At 36.3% G+C, this 22193-nt stretch overlaps 1 long non-coding RNA gene across 2 annotated transcripts; it reads left to right on the top strand.

Moving 5' to 3' along the window:
• The first annotated feature begins 13871 nt into the window (after nt 1-13871).
• On the top strand, nt 13872-22193 carry LOC149848700 (uncharacterized). Of its 2 annotated transcripts, none has more exons than XR_016433057.1 (2): nt 13872-13896; nt 21959-22193. It is a non-coding gene; the product is annotated as an uncharacterized LOC149848700 (long non-coding RNA). The 2 variants fall into 2 exon arrangements; XR_016433056.1 differs by lacking the exon at nt 13872-13896 and adding an exon at nt 19947-20030.

The following is a 22193-nucleotide window of genomic DNA, read 5'->3' as shown; positions in this document are numbered from 1 at the left end:
GTGAATTATTTGAATGTATTGTATGACATATGTTATTTGTTAGAATATGGTTCGTGGAGGTTATAGTGGTCGCTCATCCAGTAGTAGCCAGGCTCAACCTTCATCTTCACGGGCTCCTGTGATAGGTATATCATATAACTAATTAGATGCTTGATTAGTTCAAATGCACATTCTGAGAACTTGGTGTGTATTTTTTTACAGATGATGTTGCGCCTGTACACGACCCACCTACACCAGTTGATCGCACAAGTCAACAGCCAACACAGGAAACAGGGTCTTCTCAGGCTGGCACAAGAAGACTCATTCGAATAGTGTATATCGATAATCGACCGTAAGTATTTTGTTTTCAATTATTGCATATCTTTTAAATATTTTATATTGATATTTACTGTGTAACAATTCATGTGCAACACGAGGTTTGAGCCACAAGAAGTAGTACGGGAGATTAGGAATTCACTTCTTCAACATCTACCAGGACCAGTTGCTCAATGGAAAGAGTACCCAAAGGAGGTATTAGACAGATTGTGGTCCTCATTCATGGTATACAGTTGTTCCTCATAGTTAATGTGTTTCATATTTAATTTATTTAAGCAATGTCTACTAACTTTCTGAAAATATTTGTAGGCTTCGAATCGCTTTGCAACTACGGTGGAAGAAAATGATGCAAGGAAGGTGTGACAGAAGGTGGCTGCCAATCGATTTGCAGACATGCTGCACACTATGAAGACTGCAGCAAAAAAAGCATCTGGCGTAGTAGATGATCTATTACTGTGGAAGCGCCATGGTCCTATTACTATCAGGAGAGATTACTGGGATGAAATGTGCGATATGTGGCGGGAGATGCATTTAAAAATCGCTCTGCGAAGGCTTCACAAAATCGATCGAAGATGCCCGAAGCCCATCTACACACAGGTGGATCTAAGACATTTGGGAGCCACCTAAAGAAAATGGTAACTCATCAATATATAATATTAATTTTATAAGTATTGTTGCAAATTTGTGTACTAAATCTTTTGTCATTTAACTTCGCAGGAAGCAGAAAAAGGAGGCAGTGTACCATATAAGGATGTGTTTGTAGAAACACATAAACGGAAGATCACGGGAGTCTTCGTATCAGAGAAGGCGAGAACGACAACGGTATGTATTAATTCTATTAATAATCATTGCAATATATATGCAAGTCATCATAATGTTATCATTAATTATTAATGAATACTTTAAACATTATTTTGTAGGAGGCATATGAGCAACAAATGGTAGAGCGATATGGCGAAGACGCTACTCAGCATCCATCATTTGATCCTACAGCATGGGTGACTGCAGCAGGTGAACCCAAAAAAGGTCGCGTGTTCGGGTTTGGGAGTAATATGAACACTTCACCAGTTATTGGTTCTTCCAGTTACGGCTCACCAACTTCTTGCGCCGACATAAGCTCCAAGCAGCCGACTATTCTTTCCGGTGATGATGTACGCGAGATCATTAATGAATCACTGAATAACTACTTCCAATACACCGTCGCCCCCTTTCTCCGAAATGAGATCAAGGCCGTTGTTCAGGATAGGGGATCTTCGATTCCAGGTCCCTCTCAGGTATAATCACATATATAGTTTTTTTGACTGTCTTAAAGCACATCTGAGCATGGTAGAATCACATATAGAGTTTTTCTAGATGCCTTAGAACACATATGAACATGCTATAATCACATATTCAATTTTTTTACTGCCTTAGCACACATATGAGCATGATAGAATCACATATATATATATATATATATATATATATATATATATATATATATTTAACTTTTTGTCTGTCTTAGAGCACATATGAGCATGATAGAATCACATATAAAGTTTTTTTGATTGCATTAGAACACATAAGCATGCTATAATCACATATTCAGTTTTTTTACTGCCTAAGAACACATATGAGCATATTATAATCACATATTCTGTTTTTTGACTGCTTTAGCACACATATGAACATGCTATAATAACATATAGAGTTTTTTAACTGCCTTAGAACACATATGAACATGTTATATATCATTTATGATAGAATCACATATAAAATTTTTGGCTTTGCCTGCCTTAGAGCACATATGAGCATGCCATATTCACATATTCAATTTTTTTACTGCCTTAGCACACATACGAGCATGATCGAATCACATATATAGTTTTTTGCCTGCCTTAAAGCACATCTGAGCATGGTAGAATCACATATAGAGTTTTTTTATATGCCTTAGAACACATATGAACATGCTATAATCACATATTCAATTTTTTGACTGCCTTAGCACACATATGAGCATGATAGAATCACATATAGAGTTTTTTTATTGCCTTAGATCACACATGAGCACATGATAGAATCACATATAGTGTGTAATTTATTTCATTATATTTTGTTTATCAATACTGACTGTTCTTTTCTTGTGTAGGCTGCTAGCGATAATCAGGGTAGTGGAGCTGAAGGGACAGATAAAGACAATGAACAAGAAGACGCACAAAATCTTGGCGATGATTAGAGGACTGTGTTGAAGAAGTTCTATTTTTTTTATTTTTCCTAATTGTAATTGTTGAATTGTAAATAATTAAACTTCTTAGTTTTAAAGTTGAACGATTAATTATTATAGATACTTGTTATATGAATTTTTTTGTGTGGTTTGTTTTTTATTTACAGGAAATATAAATTGTACAGGAAATATAAATTGTACAGTTCTCGGTAATTAATTTTTAAATAAATTTTTTTTGATTTTTTTTCGTTTTTGCGACGGATTAGCGACGGATGATTCCGTCGCTATTCATATTAATCTAGCGACGGCTTAGCGACGGAATTAAATCCGTCGCCACGCCGTGGTCGCCGTTTAGTACCGGCGGATTGGCGACGGAATATAGCGCTCGTTATTCCGTCGCAATTAGCGACGGACTTGGCGACGGAATTATTTCGTCGCCAGTTAGCGTCGAAATATTCGCGACGTAAGCATACTGTCGCCGCGTTGTCGCTAATCCGTCGCTAACATGGTTAGCGACGGATTAGCGACGGAATGTGGTCGTCGCTAATCTACTGCTTTGTTGTAGTGTCAGGAGATTTTCAACTTTTTGAATATTTCTCAAGTTTTTTCAGCAAAATATTGAAAATATTAAAAAACAAATAATTTCTCAAAAATCTAAAAAAAATAAAAGCAAACTAATTATACAATTACTTTGACATAAAAAATATAAAATCTTTTTTTAATTTCACTAACCATATCTAAGAAGTATCAAACATCAAATATGAAACAACTAACAAGTATTAATTATCAACTAAACCAACAAACATTATATATGTAAGCATCAATTAAACTATCAAACATCAAATATGTAAGCAACATCAACTAAATAATCTAACATTAAATTTCAATAATCAAGTATCAAAATAAAAAAGAAATAATTACAAGCTCATAAAAAACAAACATCATAAAGTTTCAAGTTTATACAAAAAGACCGTTTACTTGCTATTAGCTAAGAAATCAAAAGTGTCCATCAATTCCTTGACCTTCGATGTTTTCATCTTCCTCTTCATCTTCTATTTCCTCTTCTTCATTCCTTTTTCTAATTGAGTCATATGCAAATGTATCAATGTCTTCATACACAATAGGGCAAAACATGTGCATGTTCATATGCATATAGTTTCTCTTTTTGGTATGTGTCGCTTCAAATGCATTTCAATTTATTTCATATACAAATGCACTGTATGGTTGACTAAGTATTTTAATTGCTAAATTTTTGAAAAATTGAGATATTAATTACTCCACTCATTTCTCATCATATCCCTAATGAAAACAAAAGCAAGTAATGGGATATTAATAATATATTTTAAAGTAAAAATTTTATAAAATGCAAATAAAAATTGGATCTTATATGAATATGCAGTACAAAGAATATATATTGTAATGTCATTGAAGATCTTTGGATCTTTTGAATGATAATAAGTCAATTTTAAAGCAAGATCATTTTTTCTTCTTTTTCATCATTGTCTTCAATCCTTTCATGGTTTCGTGGTTCATCGTTACAAGGCTTATAAAATGGTTGTGAATTTAAATATCCAACAACAACATATAAGTAACTTTTCAAATTGATCTTCCATCTACAATCAATGGTCTCTCATATTCGTAGATACTTATCTACTCGACCTTTATAAAAAAAATTGATTATTTTTTTAGCACAATTTATTTCTTCATACAAGTAACCTATAGTATAGCCATTCTCATTTACCATCCTCAAAAGTTTTATAAGTGGTTCTACTGTTGCTACTATTTCTCTATCATTTTTTCACAACTCATCTCATTGTATAATATCAGTCACTTCTTTTCTTTCTCTTTTTTTCATAAGATTTTCTCAATTTTTTCATTCTAAAGAAGCAACAAAAAACCTCAACTTATCTTCAATTATCAATATAGATTGTAAATATAAAAAATTAGTAGCAAAACAAGTGGCCCCAGGATTGTATCTCTTTCATTTGTATAATTTCTCATAAGCTACAAAATTAATTATGATTTGTACATAAAATTTGCAATCTTTTTGCATTCAATAATGTATAAGAGAAATTAAACAATTTATCACAATCTTCAAGCATTAGATCAACACAAGATGAAGTAAAAATATGAAAGTATCTTACCTTAACTACAACATTTGCTTTCATGTAATTTGACTCATTATCTATCACAAATTAAACTACTTTGTCTTATCCAATTTCTTCAATAGTAAATGATATATACTCTTCAATATATTCATCAATTTTTTGCCCTTTAGCGTATTTTTATTTTAAAAAGATTATGCCTTTAGGGCATGAGGCTAAAATATTTATATGTGAGTGATTTTTTTTATTTGTCTATATATTAAACATCAAAGTGTACTTTGATATATACTAAGATTTTTTTACCTCATCAACAAATGTTATAACTTGCCATTTTAGATTTTTAAGTCATTTTGTTCTAATTATTTCACTAATAGAAGAAATATAACCAAGTCCACATTTTATAATAGCCTTAACTATCTCCTTAAATGCATAATCCCTAGCTAACCTAAAAAGTAAATTGTTCATGCCAATATATTTCACAACACTCACATCTACATATTCTCTCTCTTTTTTATCAAAGCATTTGTATTGTGTTGCTGATCCAATAAATTGAAACTTGACATATGAACCATACCTACAACTGAAGAAGTAAAAGAAATGCTTATAGAAGTAGAATCTGATTTATAACTCGTGAGCTTTGATTTCTTCCCTTATGGCTTAGACTCCAATTCATGAATTGACGCTAATGCTAGAAGTGTTTTCCATCTGACACTATGTACCTACATGCAACATCTTTATTTGAAAATGTATTATTCCACCATTAAATTTTGTGCCACAATAGTGGCAACGTAATCAACCATCTAATAATAGTGTAATATGGTTCTATAATACAGCTTTAGGTCTCGCCATCCTTTTTCCTACGTAGAACAGTAGATGTTAAACAAATGATATGAATAAATATAAAAAAAAATAAAGAAATTTGTTAACATTAATAAATCATAGACAAAAACCATAATTATTAAACATTTGTTACTATGCACATAATAACACATAAACACAACAAGTATGAAAAAGATGCCCTGGTTACTTTGGAACTTGGATTAGGTCGCCAATGCCTCTAATTTCACAAGGGTGGTACTCTGATAAATGTAATGTTACCGATTGTTTGTGGCACTACATTGATATAATTGAGTTCGTGAGAACTCTTAATATCTAATTGACTATGTGGATTTCAACTCACTGGCATGCCAACACAATCCACCTAGTTTTCCATAATATTTTCTTGTTAATTGACCATATAGATCTAATTTGCATAGCCTGTTTAGCAAAACAGAGATTAGTTTTTGGTTTCCAACATGTGTGAATGTTTTCTTGGGGACTAAAAAATCAATGGCTATAAATACATCTTCAAAACAATCTGCATAAAGGGTCAATTCTTAGCAAATCAGCCAAGTTAAACACATTTACAAGGTTTGTTTAGTTAAAAACATTGTTTGGAATATTTTATTGTGTTGGCAACAGGTTTTCAAATAACCTAAAAGCCAATGGCCCACAAAGCTGGCAAGGTTGTGTTTTGGAAAGGATGGGCACCGTAATGTCTTGGGCATGGGTGACCCCACCGGGAGATTACCCGCTTCTATGGGCTGCATCATATTTGATCAACCAGTTTGGTTTATAAAAAAAATCTAAAAGGTTGGTACATAAATCCAATATTTAAATGTCGAACCATGTGAAATGTATATATCATAAATATCTTTCTTCAATATCCATGTGAATCCTATATATTGATTAAGATAGTCCTCTACTTGAAGCCACTGACTCAACATACTCAAAAGTTGTGTAAGGTGCAAGACTTGGATTCAGGACTCTTAACTTTCGCTTTTTCATGGCCAAATGAATGACTTGCTTTGGTTTTGCATGCCAAACCTGAATGCAAGCATTTCGGTATATGATACAAAGCAGAGAAAAACGCTCAAAAAACATAAAATCTCTCTTTCTCTCTCTATTTGATTTTGAAGGTTTTGCAGTTGGAAGGAGTAATATCAGGAGGGGGAGCAGATATCTTCTGAGAGCAGGAGAGGAAGCAAACAATAATGAGATATTGATAGCTATGGGATCCCAACACAAGGTGATGTGCACTCGCTGCTCCTACCAAACAAGCGAAATCCCGTTGGTAGATATTGATATTGATAGCTCTGCACCACAACAGCTGCCATTTTCTGCTCTCTTTGTTTATGAGAGAGAGGCAGTGGCACCACTCACGGTTGGATTGGTGGCAGTTGTTGGAATCCTTCACACTGGTTGACGGAACCCCTTTTACAGGTTTAGAAAGAAAGGGCTTTGAGCAGACAAAAAAAATGATATATGAAAATTGAGGCAAACTCGTTTCCGAAAAAAAAAATGTTTTCAGAAGAGAAACTGACGCAAACAAAAAAAAAAAAAATCGAGGCAAAAGCTGTGGCGATATATCACGAAATTTACAAAAATCTTGCGACATTTTCGTGAGATATATTTACATGAAAAATCATGATATTTTGTAAATCTTTCTAGAAAAAGCTGTTTTTAACTTTTTGAATATTTTTCGCAAGAAAATCACAAGATTTTCGTAAGTCTTGTGATATTTGTCACTATGAACTAAAGTCATCTTGGCTAACTCAAGGTGGCAGTAGGCTGAGCTTCAAAAGACTGTACAAGGTCTCAGAGTTACATACCAATTGTGTCCTACGCCCACAACCAAAGTCCCACATCCAATGAAATCTTAAGAATGGGTACGAAGATAGGAATGGTTTTGGGGATAGGTGAACCTATTTGGTTTGAAGTCCTTGCTTCAAAGGGGTTTGGCTTAGTAGGATGGGGCCTAGGCTGTTAGACAGACAGATTAGGATTAAAATCCCATGGGCATCATCGTGGTGACTCCCTGAGAACAAGGGGTAAAGCTCACGGAGTTTTACACTGTTAGGACAATGTGTAATGCCATGCCAAAACTCTAAGAGATTTTTTTTTTAAACACAACAATGACTTTTTCGAACCAATTCTAAACTATTCTCAAATTCGGGCACGTCAGAGAGTTAGAATCAAACCATTGCAATTCCAATATCATAAAATAAATTCATTTATTTCATAAATAAAATTTCAAAGTTTGTAGATAAAAACAAAAAAGTATAGTCCAATCCATCCCAACAATCTTGGTCTGCATCGACATCCGTCTGCCTATTTTCTCGAAACTGAAAAGTGAAAATATTTAATGAGCAAAACAAAATACTTCTAATGTTAATTCTTTAATTATAAAACCATGTCCATCGATTCTCAACTCGGGTTAGTTCAATAACTAAGTATACGCAGTTGCGTATCATTTGTACCCAATTCGGGTTCTAAAACATTATTAGAAATTAGGGAAAGGCTTGTCCCATTTCCATACGCATTTCTATGTAAATAGGACCTCAATAAGAGGTTTTAGAATTATACATCTAGAGACGTCCTTTGTTCGAAGATTTTTCTAACTTTCTGATCTCGACAAGCACTCCAATGGAGGATCGACAAATATGAGGGTCACGAAACAATGCACGCATAGGGCGGCAACGACTGTAGTACTTTGACGTCAGCAAGGGACCACGACGGCATGACACGTAGTGCTTGACAGCATGTAAGACAATGCACATGCTACATGGGTGAGGTGTTTGGTGTATGCGCACAAGAGAGAGAGAGAGAGAGAGAGAGAGAGAGAGAGAGAATGGGGCATTCACTTCTTTTCTTTTCTTCCTCTTCCTTTTTCCTCCCTCTTCCTCCTTCACTACTGAACTAAAGAGGGAGAGAGATGTGAGAGAGAGAGAGGAAGTCGAAGGGAAGTGGCCAACGATGGTCGAACAATGGCTGAAAAGGAGGACAGTGGCCAAAAGGAGATGTAGCAACAGTTGGGCATGAGAAGCAACTTGAGAGAGGGAGGACGCAATAGGGAGGGTGGCCCATCAGTTGGTCGGCGTCGAAGTCACAATGGTCAACAGTGTGAATAGTTCGACAGTAGCATGTGGGTGGTGGTGCTCGTGAAAAGGTGAGAGGCAGTGAGAGTGAAGTGAGAGAAAAAGGGAAGGGTACGTGCCAGATGAACAAGGGAGAAAAAGGAGAGGGGTGTATGGAAAAGCAAAGCAGGTTATATGCCCCCCTCCCTCCCCCCAAAAATGCAATGTTTGCTACAGTGCGTGTTCGAGGGTTCGAATGAGCGCCACATATATAAGCACGTGGGGCTTGTATCCCCGTGTGTGTTAACATCACTTAGCATCAAAGTTTAGTGTGATTGCAAAGACTTAAGTACCCTTTCCCACCATTCTCGCCATGAAATGATGGTTTGAGAAAAGGACAAAAATGTCCTTCATCCAAAAAAGGGAAACGACGGTTCGAGAAAAGGACAAAAATGTTCTCCATTCAAAAAGTCGAGGATGATGTTAACTCTTCAAACTCCAAACATTTCATTTTCGCTCTAAGTAGTAAACTTTTGCACCATCTGCTGTAACAAGAGCTCTCTTTGATGATGCATCATTTGCCGTCGTTTGCTGCCACCAGAGCACCCTTTGTTGTCGTCGAAGCACTGTATGTCATCGTCTATTGCCGCCAGAGCATCCTTTGTCATCGTCTGCGCAGTGGCAGCATCGTTGCCACCTTTGGCTGTATCTACCTTCTGAGCGTTTCTCCTCCACTATCATATTACCAAAACTCGTATCATTTAGGTGAGTTTCGTGTAAGGTTTTGTTATGTAAATAAATCAATTTGTAAAAATGAATGCTAAATCTTACAACTGGTTGTACGATTCATGCTAAATAACACCTATTTTCATATTGAAACAAATTTATTTATACTTATCCACCTTCTGGGCATCAAAAAATAGTTAGCATGATTTGTTCTTATAAAGACCAAACATTTCAATGATATGTACTTATGAAGGCTAAATTTCTACAACGATTTGTACGTTGGAATGCAACAATGATTTATACATTTAATGTAGTAGTGATTTGTATGTTCGATGCAGTAACGATTTAATGAAATTACCACGATTTGTATTTAAGTTTGATAAATCGTACAACAATGTTTACGTATAAAGCCTAAATATTACAACAATATATACTTATGAAGGTTGTGATTTCTACAATAATTTGTAAGTTTGAAGCAATAGCGATGTGTATTTATGAAGTTACCTCGATTTGTACTTAAGTTTGCTAAATCTTACAACGATGTTTACTTATAAAGCCAAATATTGTGACGATTTGTAATGTTGGTGATTGTTTAACGAATGGGGTAATTTATATTATTATATACTTGGGGAGGCAGTTGTAACATATAATGATGTGGTTAAATTTATGTATTGTGCAGGTTAGCAATATATAAAGCTCGTCAGATAAGAAATCCTCCGTCGTTCGATGGGATGACTATTAGAGAAATTATCCGCCAGTCTCATCTATATGAGCGTTATGAAAGGTACTAAAATATAATGAAGATTGAGAATGATAAAGACAGGGACAAAGCGTTGGAATTGTATAATGCGGAGCATTATCCATCAGATATTGAGGTTGAAGAGCAAAGGAAGCATGAGGAAGATCTAAAGGTGAAGAAGAAGAAGGATGGTGAAGAGAAGAAAAAGAAAAGAAGAAGGAGGAGGAGAATGAAAAGCAAAGAAAGAAAAGGCAAATGAAGAAGGAGGAGGAGAAGGAAAGGCAATGGCAAAGGAAGAAGGAGGAGCATGAAAAGCAAAGGAAAATGAAGAAAGGGGAGGAGGAGAGGGAAAGGCAAAGAAAGAATAAGGAGGAAAAAGAGAAAGAAAGGCAATTGAAGAATGAGGAGGAAGAGAAGGAAAGACAAATGATGAAGATGGAAGAGGAAAGGCAAAGAAAGAAGCATCAGGATGGGGAAGAGAAAGAGGACGAGGAAGAGAAGGAAAGGTAAAGGAAGGAGAAGGAGGACGAGAAAGAGAAAGAAAGGCAAAGAAAAGAGAAGGAGGACGAGGAAGATAAGGAAAGGGAAAGGAAAAAGTAGGAGGAGGAAGAGAAGAAAAGAGAAAGAAAAAAGTAGGAGGAGGAGGAGAAAGAGAAGAAAAGGGAAAGGAAAAAGCAGGAGGAGGAGGAGAAAGAGAAGAAAAGGGAAAGAAAGAAGCAAAAGGAGGAAGAGAAGGAAAGGAAAAGGAAAAAGCAGAAGGAGGAAGAGAAGGAGATGGAAAGGAAGGAAGAAATTAAAAAGCAGACGAGGAAGGCGAATGAGCGAAGGAAGGAAGAAGAAAGGCAGAGGATGGAGGGAGGGATGGAGAGGAGAAAAGTGTGATCAAGGTATGTAAATTGATCATCTCTGTCACGATTTACTGTGATAGCGATTACTGTGATAGCGATTACTATGTATAGCGATTAATGTGATAGCGATTACTATATATAGCGATTACTAAGTATAGTGATTACTGTAAACGATTTACTGTTATAGGTATGATTATGTATATCAATTACTATGATAGCGATTACTATGTATAGTGATTGTTGTGATTGCGAATGTGCAACGATTATTATTCATAACGATTACTGTGTACAACAATGTGTAGAAGTACAAATGAGACTAATTTTGATTTGATATGAATAATATGTTGTTTTATGTTACAGGGATGTCAAAAGAGAAGTAGAGCACCAAGTAAAAAGCTCAGAGAGAGATATCAATGGTCTGTAGTTCTATCATGGTATGGACAACTGAGCAAATATCAAAAGGATCGATTACGAAATATGCACTTCGGAGGCCTTCTGAACCAGCATTATTTTGAAATGTGTTGGAACACCATGACCCACCTGGTAAATAAGTGAAATAATAAGACGAACACATTTCAGTTTGATTCTTTTGAGATAACCATGACCCTATAAGATGTGGCACGGATTACGGGCCTTAAGTGCCATAAACGTGATGTCCTATTACGGGATTCAAACTATACCACAAGAGACAAGTGCATGGCCCTTCTAGGAATGTTGATGGAGAACTGAAGGTAATGTATTTCTGGTGGAAGCAATTCTACATTGATGAAAGTTTATTCTTTCCGTAATAAATGGAAAGGTTGGTCCGCTACATGTGCATATAAAAGAGCTGACCAAGAGTTGCACGGCTTTCTTCTTTATTTTTTTGGACTTACTTTATTTTCTGATTTGTCTGGTTCAAGGATAAGTTACCTGTGGCTATAATTCTTGGAAGACTTAGATAAAGTCGATAAATATGCATGGGGTACTGCTATGCTTGCACAGTTATATAGTCAACTTTATCGTACGAGTAAGGGTACAAAAATCATCGCAGGATTTTGGCCATTTATCTAGGTAATTGTTTATTATATATTTTTTTGTTTTAGACTAAGATCGTTAAAGGTTATAGTCTTACTAATATATTGATTTTATAGGCCTGGTTGTGGGAGCATATTGTTGTTTTGCATCCTCAGTGTGACCCTATGATTTATCATTTTCCAAAGATTGGCCAGTGGGTTGAAATAAATATCAAGGAAGATAATGCTAAGTTTATTTTAGATGGTCTACAATTAAATGAGGTAAATGGTTTAAAATCATTTACAATCATTTCAGCATTTATCATTCATTAGTATAAATCGTTGAAATGTTTAGCATTCTTAAGTAACACTACAAAAAAACAGTTGATTAGCGACGGAATTTAGCGACGGAGTTATATCGTCGCTACTTAGCGACGTATTAACGAGAGAAATGAATTCGTCGCTATATTTGTAGAATTTTACGAAACTAGCGACAGATTATATTCCCTCGCAAAATCCGTCGCTAAGTAGCGACGGATTGTGCGAGAGAATATTTTGTCGCAATAAATACGGCAGTTAGCGACAGAATTGCGACGGCTAAAATTCCGTCGCAACATAGCGACGGCCTAGGTGACGGAATATTTTCTGTCGCCTTTTCGTTTTTTGAATTACGATGGCTTAGCGACGGAATTAATCTGTCGCTAAGCCGTCGCTAAATGTCGCATTACCCCTAATCCCAACCCTCTTTTTCCTTTCTCCTTTTGCTGCTCCCGCCCGCCGCCCTCTCCCTCCTGCCGCCTTCTTCCTTCGGCCGCCCTATACATCCCGTCGACCTCTCTGCCGGCCCCCACCGTTCGTCGGAAGTCGATCTCCGTCAACCTTCCATTGTCGCCGCTGCTGCCCGGAGCAACCGCAGGTATTTCACCGTTAAATGGATTGGGGGTCGACCCCCTGCGTTTTCCGGCAGGGGGTCGACTCCGCCAGGCGGTCGACCCCGGTAGGGGGTCGACCCCTTGCCGTGTCCGGCCGGGGGTCAACCCTGGTAGGGGGTCGACCCCCTGCCGTGTCCGACCGGGGGTCAAACCTGGTAGGGGGTCGACCCCCCGCCGTGTCCGGCAGGGGGTCAACCCCCTGCCGTGTCCGGCCGGGATCGACCCCCTGCCGTGTCCAGCCAGGGGTCAACCCCCTGCCTTGTCCGGCAGGGGGTCAACCCCTTTTAATGTCCGGCCGGGGGTCAACCCCTTGCCTTGTCCGGGGGTCAATAAAGTGTTTCAAAATGGTGCATTCTCTCTGAAATGTTTTAACAATTTGCCAAAATCCTCTTATTCTCGACTTTTTAAAGATATTTTTGTTCTGCAATTAAATATAGTATGATTATCGTAAATTATTTTTGTGAACATTACACAAAATATGTAAACCTTCTTTAATTAAGCACTCTTGACGTATGCTCGAAAATATGGTATGACCTTCCCAAATAGTTTTTTGCATCACCCAAAATGTGTTAACATATACTCCAAAACGTATGTCCACCAATATGGTATGATCGTCGCAAATCATTTTTGTGAATGTCGTTCAAAATGTGAACCTTTTTTAAATAAACACTCTTGAGGTACGACTGTAAATATGGTACAATTGTCGCAAATCATGTTTGTGAATGTCATCAAAAATCTGCAAACCTCTTTTAACTATGTTTCTCATCGTATGTATGCCAATATGATATGATTGTCGCAAATCATTTTTGCAAATTTCACCTAAAATATGTGAATCTCTTTTAACTAGTTTTTTCAACGTACGTTCGCAAATATAATACGACATTCGCAAATCATGTTTATGAATGTTTTCAAAATCTATGAACCTCCTGTAACTAAATAGTTACCTTTATAAATCATTTGTTTAGAGTGAGATACCATTTTTTTTCATGGTATTTGATTCACCTCCTGTAACTAAATAGTTACCTTTATAAATCATTTGTTTAGAGTGAGTTTTTTTTCATGGTGACTTCATTTTAAAACATCATTTTTTTTTGTGCAGATTTCTCAACGGAACTCGCTTGTGCCCCGCCACCCGTGGTAAGTAAGTGACAAAAATAATGCAAATCGGGTAAATACCCGTGGTGAGTAAGTGATGCAAGCGCATCACATGTTATTTAATTTATTGAATGTAACACTTTATTGTTCACACACTCACTTAGTTGTTGATATCTAGGACTGCTTTGTTGGAGTTCGGAGATCATGCTGAGCATGATTTTAATGTATGAATATGGAAGTGTTCTTATTTTTGGAGTACGGAGTCCATGCTAGGCATGGTAGTAGTTAGTGGGATATTAAAGTGTGTTTGCTGCAGGTACATGTTTGAGATTTGTTTGATATGAATTATTTCGATGTATTGCAATGTTTGATGTGATTGTATCCATGCTTACATGTAGTTACTTTCAATTTGATTATGTCTACCATGTGAAATTGTATACTGAAAGCATGCTTCAAATGAATGTATCGTGTCATGAATAGTTTGCACATGAAAATATTAAGTTATCAATGCATGCATCATAATTCTTGTAATTGTATGACATCATATATTGCATGATAAATTTGATATTTTCTTCATCATAGCATTCTGATGGTTCTCTTTTAACTGGTTAGGATACTATTCGCAACATCATACGACAAAATGACTGCAAACCGTGAATGGATGTACCGTAGGATAGTGGACAATGAGTTATCGCATGAATATATGGATGGTGTTGACAGTTTTATTGAATTTGCAACGGCAAGTGTCAGTACAGTAGATCCCACAGGTTGGATTAGGTGTCCCTGCAAGATTTGTAAGAATAATCGATTTGTAGAACCTCATGGCGTTAGACATCACCTATACAGGAAGGGTTTTGTGAGTGATTATCAGAACTGGACGTTTCATGGAGAAGAATTTAGAAACGATTTTGATGCACGGGTGAATGTGGTGCACGATAATCCATATACGAATTTGATATTTGATGCCGCAGGAACAGAACTGGGTTCTGCTATGAGTTCTAGTGATGTAAGAACTGCCATAGATGAAGAATCACCAAACGATGCAGCTAGTAGATTTTATGATTTACTTAGAGATGCTGATGAGCCACTTTGGAACGGTTGTGAGAGTCACACTATCTTGTCTGCAGTTCTTCAACTAATGAATTTGAAGTCTGAGTATAATTTGAGGCAATCATGTTTTGACCGTTTGTGCATGATTGTGAAGAGTATGTTGCCTAAAGATGAGAAATTGCCACAAAATTTCTATCGTGTGAAAGTTATGGTCAACGCTCTAGGTATGGGTTACAAAAAGATTGATGTTTGTCCAAATCACTGCATGTTGTATTTCAAGGAGCAGGAAAACGACATATCATGCCCGTCATGTGGGCATCATCGGTTCAAGCCAAAGACAAGAGGCAATGGTAGCACGAGATCAAAGGAAGTTTCATACAAGTCGCTCCGCTACTTTTCTATCACTCCTAGATTGCAGCGATTGTATATGTCTTTAAGGACAGCTAAACACATGAGATGGCATGCAAATAAAGTTCGACACGATGAAAACAAGATCATGCATCCTGTTGACGCTGAAGCTTGGAAGCACTTTGATCGTACTCATCAGAACTTCGCAATGGAAGTGCGAAATGTTAGACTCGGTCTATGTACAGATGGATTTAATCCATTTGGGGGTAGATCAACTCCATACTCATGCTGGCCAGTATTTGTAACTCCATACAACCTTCCACCAAGCTTGTGTATGAAACGTCCAAATCTTTTCTTGTCTCTGTTGATCCCTGGTCTGACCTCACCTGGCCAAAATCTTGATGTATATCTAAGGCCATTGATTGATGAATTAAAAGTACTGTGGGATGACTGTGTTACCACGTATGATGCCCACAAAAAACAAAATTTCAACATGAAGGCCGCTGTTCTATGGACAATCAGTGACTTCCCTGCATATGGTATGTTATCTGGTTGGAGCACACATGGGAGGTTGGCTTGTCCGTACTGCATGGAGGATTCCAAAGCTTTTAGATTGAGGCATGGAAGGAAGCCTTGCTGGTTTGAGTGTCATCATCGATTTCTACCCAGCGATCATCCGTTCCGACGTCAAAAGAATGCATTTAAAGCAGGCACAACTGAAACGGAAGGTCCATCCTCAAGATTGTCCGGCATAGAGATTCTAAGAAGATTGTGATACTTTCCAGATGTATTAACAGATGCCCGCAGTCCTACACCCTTCCGTGGATTTGGGAAGGATCACAATTGGACGAAAAAATCTATTTTTTGGGAACTACTGTATTGGACAACCCTATTGATACGACATAATTTGGATGTGATGCATGTAGAGAAAAATGTGTTTGATAATGTGTTCAATACAGTAATGAATATTAAAGGAAAAACGAAGGATAATCCGAAGGCCCGTATGGATTTAAAATTAATATGTAAAAGACTAGAATTGGAACTCAAAGAGTATAATGGCAAAGTACTGAAACCAAAGGCGAAGTATGTGCTCGGACCTGATCAAATAAAACATGTATGTCAATGGTTGAGACAACTGAGATTTCCAAATGGATATGTCTCTAACATTGCTCGGGCTGTGAAGATTGACAATGGACAGTTATATGGGTTGAAGAGCCATGATTGTCATATCTTTATGCAACGATTGATACCCCTAGCATTCCATGATATGTTAGACAAACCTATATGGGGGGTATTGTCTGAGTTGAGCGGATTTTTCAGAACATTGTGCGCATCGGAGGTCATTGTATCAGATGTTAAGAATCTCGAGGACTCTGTCATCACCACTGTTTGTCTGTTAGAAAAGATATTTCCGCCAGCATTTTTCGATGTTATGGAACATTTGATCATACATCTGCCATATGAACTAAGGGTTGGTGGCCCTGTGCATTATCGATGGATGTACCCATTTGAAAGGTATATGTTTTTTTATATTTGTCTCTTTAATGACAGATATTTAAAATTTGAAATGTATATTCTTGTCAGATGCATGTTCGACCTAAAAAAAAAGGTTCGTAATAAAGCAAGAGTAGAAGGCTCTATTTGTGAGGCGTACACTTTAGAAGAGATTTCAAATTTCTCATCTATGTACTTCGAACCTCATATTCCAACACGTTACACATGCCCGCCCCGTAACGATGATGGAGAACAAGTAACTGTAGCTGACAAGCTGTCGATATTTCAACCACTTGGGCATGCATTTGGTAGTTGCCGATCAAGGCTATTGACAGATCGAGAGCAAGATGCAGCACACATCTATATTCTTTTTAATTGTTCAGCGATCGACCCATACATCGAGTAAGTATATGTATATGCAACTTAATTATAAATCCTTTTATGTTCTATATGTGGATACATGGCTCGGTAATATAAGTATTTGTGGTTTGCAGACGATTTGATCTGGAGTTGCAAAGCGAAGTTTCACATCTCACTGATGCAGAAGTACAAAAATAACGTGAAACTAAGTTTGTGGAGTGGTTGAAACTGTTGGTAAAGAAGCTAACATAAATTTTGTACTTATAAACAACACCAAGTTACTTAATTGATCGTGATCACAATCATTGTTTATGTCTGTGCGTAGGTTCTCCATGGTGATGTTAAAGATCAAGGAATATGTGATTTAGAAAATGGTCCGACCAAAGTTGTGCAATGCTACAACGGGTATATCGTAAATGGTTATTGATTCCATACAAAAGACTACGGTATAAACAAATCAACGATAAATAGTGGCGTGTGTGTCAAGGGTAGCAGCTACGGTGAAAATGAACATGATTACTACGGTGTTATAGAGGAAATAATGGAGTTGACTTACTTAGGCATGAATAACAGGGTTACGATATTCAAGTGTCATTGGTTTGATCCAACTGCAACAAGACTCGACAAAGCTTCAGGCATTGTGGAAGTGAATCATAAATCCAGGTTTGGAACATATGAACCATTTATATTAGCCTCGCAAGCTCAACAAGTTTATTATACTTCATATCCGAGTATAAAAAAGTCAGATAGAAATGAATGGTGGGCAATTTGCAAGGTGAAATCTAAACTATACCCTGAGTATGATCAGTTACAGGAAGATGAGTTAGCTGAAGACAGTGATTACTATCAATCAGATGATGTCTATGACTTCGCTTATGGTCACGATGTTGCGCATGATATGCATGTCATATCTCCATTGGCCGATGAAACATTCATAGAGGAATGTGATCCAAATGATGTACCAAGTGAATGAGCAAACAATGAAGAAGAAGAAGAAGAAAGTCAAACTAGTGACGAGGAAGAATTCTCAAACTAGTGAGCAAAATCTTATACTACAAACCTCTATTTAAATGCATTGTAATACTTGATGTGAGTTGTATTGCAATACTTGGTGTGAATGATTAAAAATTTTATTTGAATGTATTGTAATACTTGATATGAATGATTCGAATACATTGTAATACTTGATGTGAATGATTTCAATTATCTGAATGTATTATAATTTATGCAACGAATGATTTGAATTAGTGCAATACTTGATGTGAATGATTTGAATTATTTGAATGCATTGCAATGCTTGATGTGAATGACTTGAATGCATTGTAATACTTGATGTGAATTATTTGAATGTATTGTATGACATATGTTATTTGTTAGAATATGGTTCGTGGAGGTTATAGTGGTCGCTCATTCAGTAGTAGCCAGGCTCAGCCTTCATCTTCACGGGCTCCTGTGATAGGTATATCATATAACTAATTGGATGCTTGATTAGTTCAAATGCGCATTCTGAGAATTTCTAATGTATTTTTTTACAGATGATGTTGCGCCTGTACACGACCCACCTACACCAGTTGATCACACAAGTCAAGAGCCAACACAGGAAACAGGGTCTTCTCAGGCTGGCACAAGAAGACTCATTCGAATAGTGTATATCGATAATCGACCGTAAGTATTTTGTTTTCAATTATTGCATATCTTTTAAATATTTTATATTGATATTTACTGTGTAACAATTCATGTGCAACACAAGGTTTGAGCCACAAGAAGTAGTACGAGAGATTAGGAATTCACTTCTTCAACATCTACCAGGACCAGTTGCTCAATGGAAAGAGTACCCAAAGGAGGTGTTAGACAGATTGTGGTCCTCATTCATGGTATACAGTTGTTCCTCATAGTTAATGTGTTTCATAGTTAATTTATTTAAGCAATGTCTACAGAATGACTGAAAATATTTGTAGGCTTCGAATCGCTTCGCAACTACGGTGGAAGAAAATGATGCAAGGAAGGTGTGGCAGAAGGTGGCTGTCAATCGATTTGCAGACATGCTGCACACTATGAAGACTACAGCAAAAAAAGCATCTGGCGTAGTAGATGATCCATTACTGTGGAAGAGCCATGGTCCTATTACTATCAGGAGAGATTATTGGGATGAAATGTGCGATAAGTGGGCGGGAGATGCATTTAGAAATCGTTTTGCGAAGGCTGCACAAAATCGATCGAAGATGCCCAAAGCCCATCTACACACAGGTGGATCTAAGACATTTGGGAGCCACTTAAAGAAAATGGTAACTCATCAATATATAATATTAATTTTATAAGTATTGTTGCAAACTTGTGTAGTAAATCTTTTGTCATTTAACTTCGCAGGAAGCAGAAAAAGGAGGCAGTGTACCATATAAAGATGTGTTTGTAGAAACACATAAACGGAAGACTACGGGAGTCTTCGTATCAGAGAAGGCGAGAACGACAATGGTATGTATTAATTCTATTAATAATCATTGCAATATATATGCAAGTTATCATAATGTTATCATTAATTATTAATGAATACTTTAAACATTATTTTGTAGGAGGCATATGAGCAACAGATGGTAGAGCGATATGGCGATGACGCTACTCAACATCCATCATTTGATCCTACAGCATGGGTGACTGCAACAGGTGAACCCAAAAAAGGTCGCGTGTTCGGGTTTGGGAGTAATATGAACACTTCACCAGTTATTGGTTCTTCCAGTTACGGCTCATCGACTTCTTGCGCCGACATAAGCTCCAAGCAGCCAACTATTCTTTCCAGTGATGATGTACGCGAGATCATTAATGAATCACTGAATAACTACTTCCAATACACCGTCGCCCCCTTTCTCTGAAATGAGATCAAGGCCGCTGTTCAGGATAGGGGATCTTCGATTCCAGGTCCCTCTCAGGTATAATCACATATTCAGTTTTTTGTCTGCCTTAGAACACATATGAGCATAATCGAATCACATATATAACTTTTTGCCTACCTAAAAACACATGAGCATGTTATAATCACATATTCAGTTTTTTGACTGCCTTAGAGCACATATGAGCATGCTATAATAACATATAGAGTTTTTTTATTGCATTAGAGCACATATGAGCATGCTATAATCACATATAAAGTTTTTTTGCCTGCCTAAAAACACATATGAGCATGATAGAATCACATATAAAGTTTTTTTGACTGCATTAGAACACATATGAGCATGCTAGAATCACATATATAGTTTTTTGACTGCCTAAGAACACATATGAGCATATTATAATCACATATTCAGTTTTTTTGACTGCCTTAGCACACATATGAGCATGCTATAATAACATATAGAGTTTTTTTACTGCCTTAGAACACATATGAACATGCTATATATAATTTATGATAGAATCACATATAAATTTTTTTGCTTTGCCTGCCTTAGAGCACATATGAGCATGCTATAATCACATATTCAATTTTTTTACTGCCTTAGCACACATACGAGCATGATCGAATCACATATATAGTTTTTTGCATGCCTTAAAGCACATATGAGCATGGTAGAATCACATATAGAGTTTTTCTAGATTCCTTAGAACACATATGAACATGCTATAATCACATATTCAATTTTTTGACTGCCTTAGCACACATACGAGCATGATCGAATCACATATATAGTTTTTTGCCTGCCTTAAAGCACATCTGAGCATGGTAGAATCACATATAGAGTTTTTCTAGATGCCTTAGAACACATATGAACATGCTATAATCACATATTCAATTTTTTGACTGCCTTAGCACACATATGAGCATGATAGAATCACATATATATATATATATATATATATAACTTTTTGTCTGCCTTAGAGCATATATGAGCATGATAGAATCACATATAAAGTTTTTTTGACTGCATTAGAACACATATGAGCATGCTATAATCACATATTCAGTTTTTTGACTGCCTAAGAACACATATGAGCATGTTATAATCACATATTCAGTTTTTTGACTGCCTTAGAGCACATATGAGCATGCTATAATAACATATAGAGTTTTTTTATTGCATTAGAGCACATATGAGCATGCTATAATCACATATAAAGTTTTTTTGCCTGCCTAAGAACACATATGAGCATGATAGAATCACATATAAAGTTTTTTTGACTGCATTAGAACATATATGAGCATGCTATAATCACATATTCAGTTTTTTGACTGCCTAAGAACACATATGAGCATATTATAATCACATATTCAGTTTTTTGACTGTCTTAGCACACATATGAGCATGCTATAATAACATATAGAGTTTTTTTACTGCCTTAGAACACATATGAACATGTTATATATCATTTATGATAGAATCACATATAAAAATTTTTGCTTTGCCTGCCTTAGAGTACATATGAGCATGCTATATTCACATATTCAATTTTTTTACTGCCTTAGCACACATACGAGCATGATCGAATCACATATATAGTTTTTTGCCTGCCTTAAAGCACATATGAGCATGGTAGAATCACATATAGAGTTTTTCTAGATGCCTTAGAACACATATGAACATGCTATAATCACATATTCAATTTTTTGACTGCCTTAGCACACATATGAGCATGATAGAATCACATATATATATATATATATATATATATATATATATATATATATATATATATATATATAACTTTTTGTCTGCCTTAGAGCACATATGAGCATGATAGAATCACATATAGAGTTTGTTTATTGCCTTAGATCACACATGAGCACATGATAGAATCACATATAGTGTGTAATTTATTTCATTATATTTTGTTTATCAATACTGACTGTTCTTTTCTTGTGTAGGCTGCTAGCGATAATCAGCGTAGTGGAGCTGAAGGGACAGATAAAGACAATGAACAAGAAGACGCACAAAATCTTGGCGATGATTAGAGGACTGTGTTGAAGAAGTTCTATTTTTTTTATGTTTCCTAATTGTAATTGTTGAATTGTAAATAATTAAACTTCTTAATTTTAAGGTGGAACGATTAATTGTTGTAGATTCTTGTTATATGAAATTTTTTGTGTGGTTTGTTTTTTA

The sequence above is a fragment of the Nuphar pumila genome, chromosome 1 (assembly GCF_984573655.1).
Source record: "Nuphar pumila chromosome 1, dmNupPumi1.hap1.1, whole genome shotgun sequence".
Classification (NCBI taxonomy): Eukaryota; Viridiplantae; Streptophyta; class Magnoliopsida; order Nymphaeales; family Nymphaeaceae; genus Nuphar; species Nuphar pumila.
This window is presented reverse-complemented; position numbering and strand designations above follow the sequence as displayed.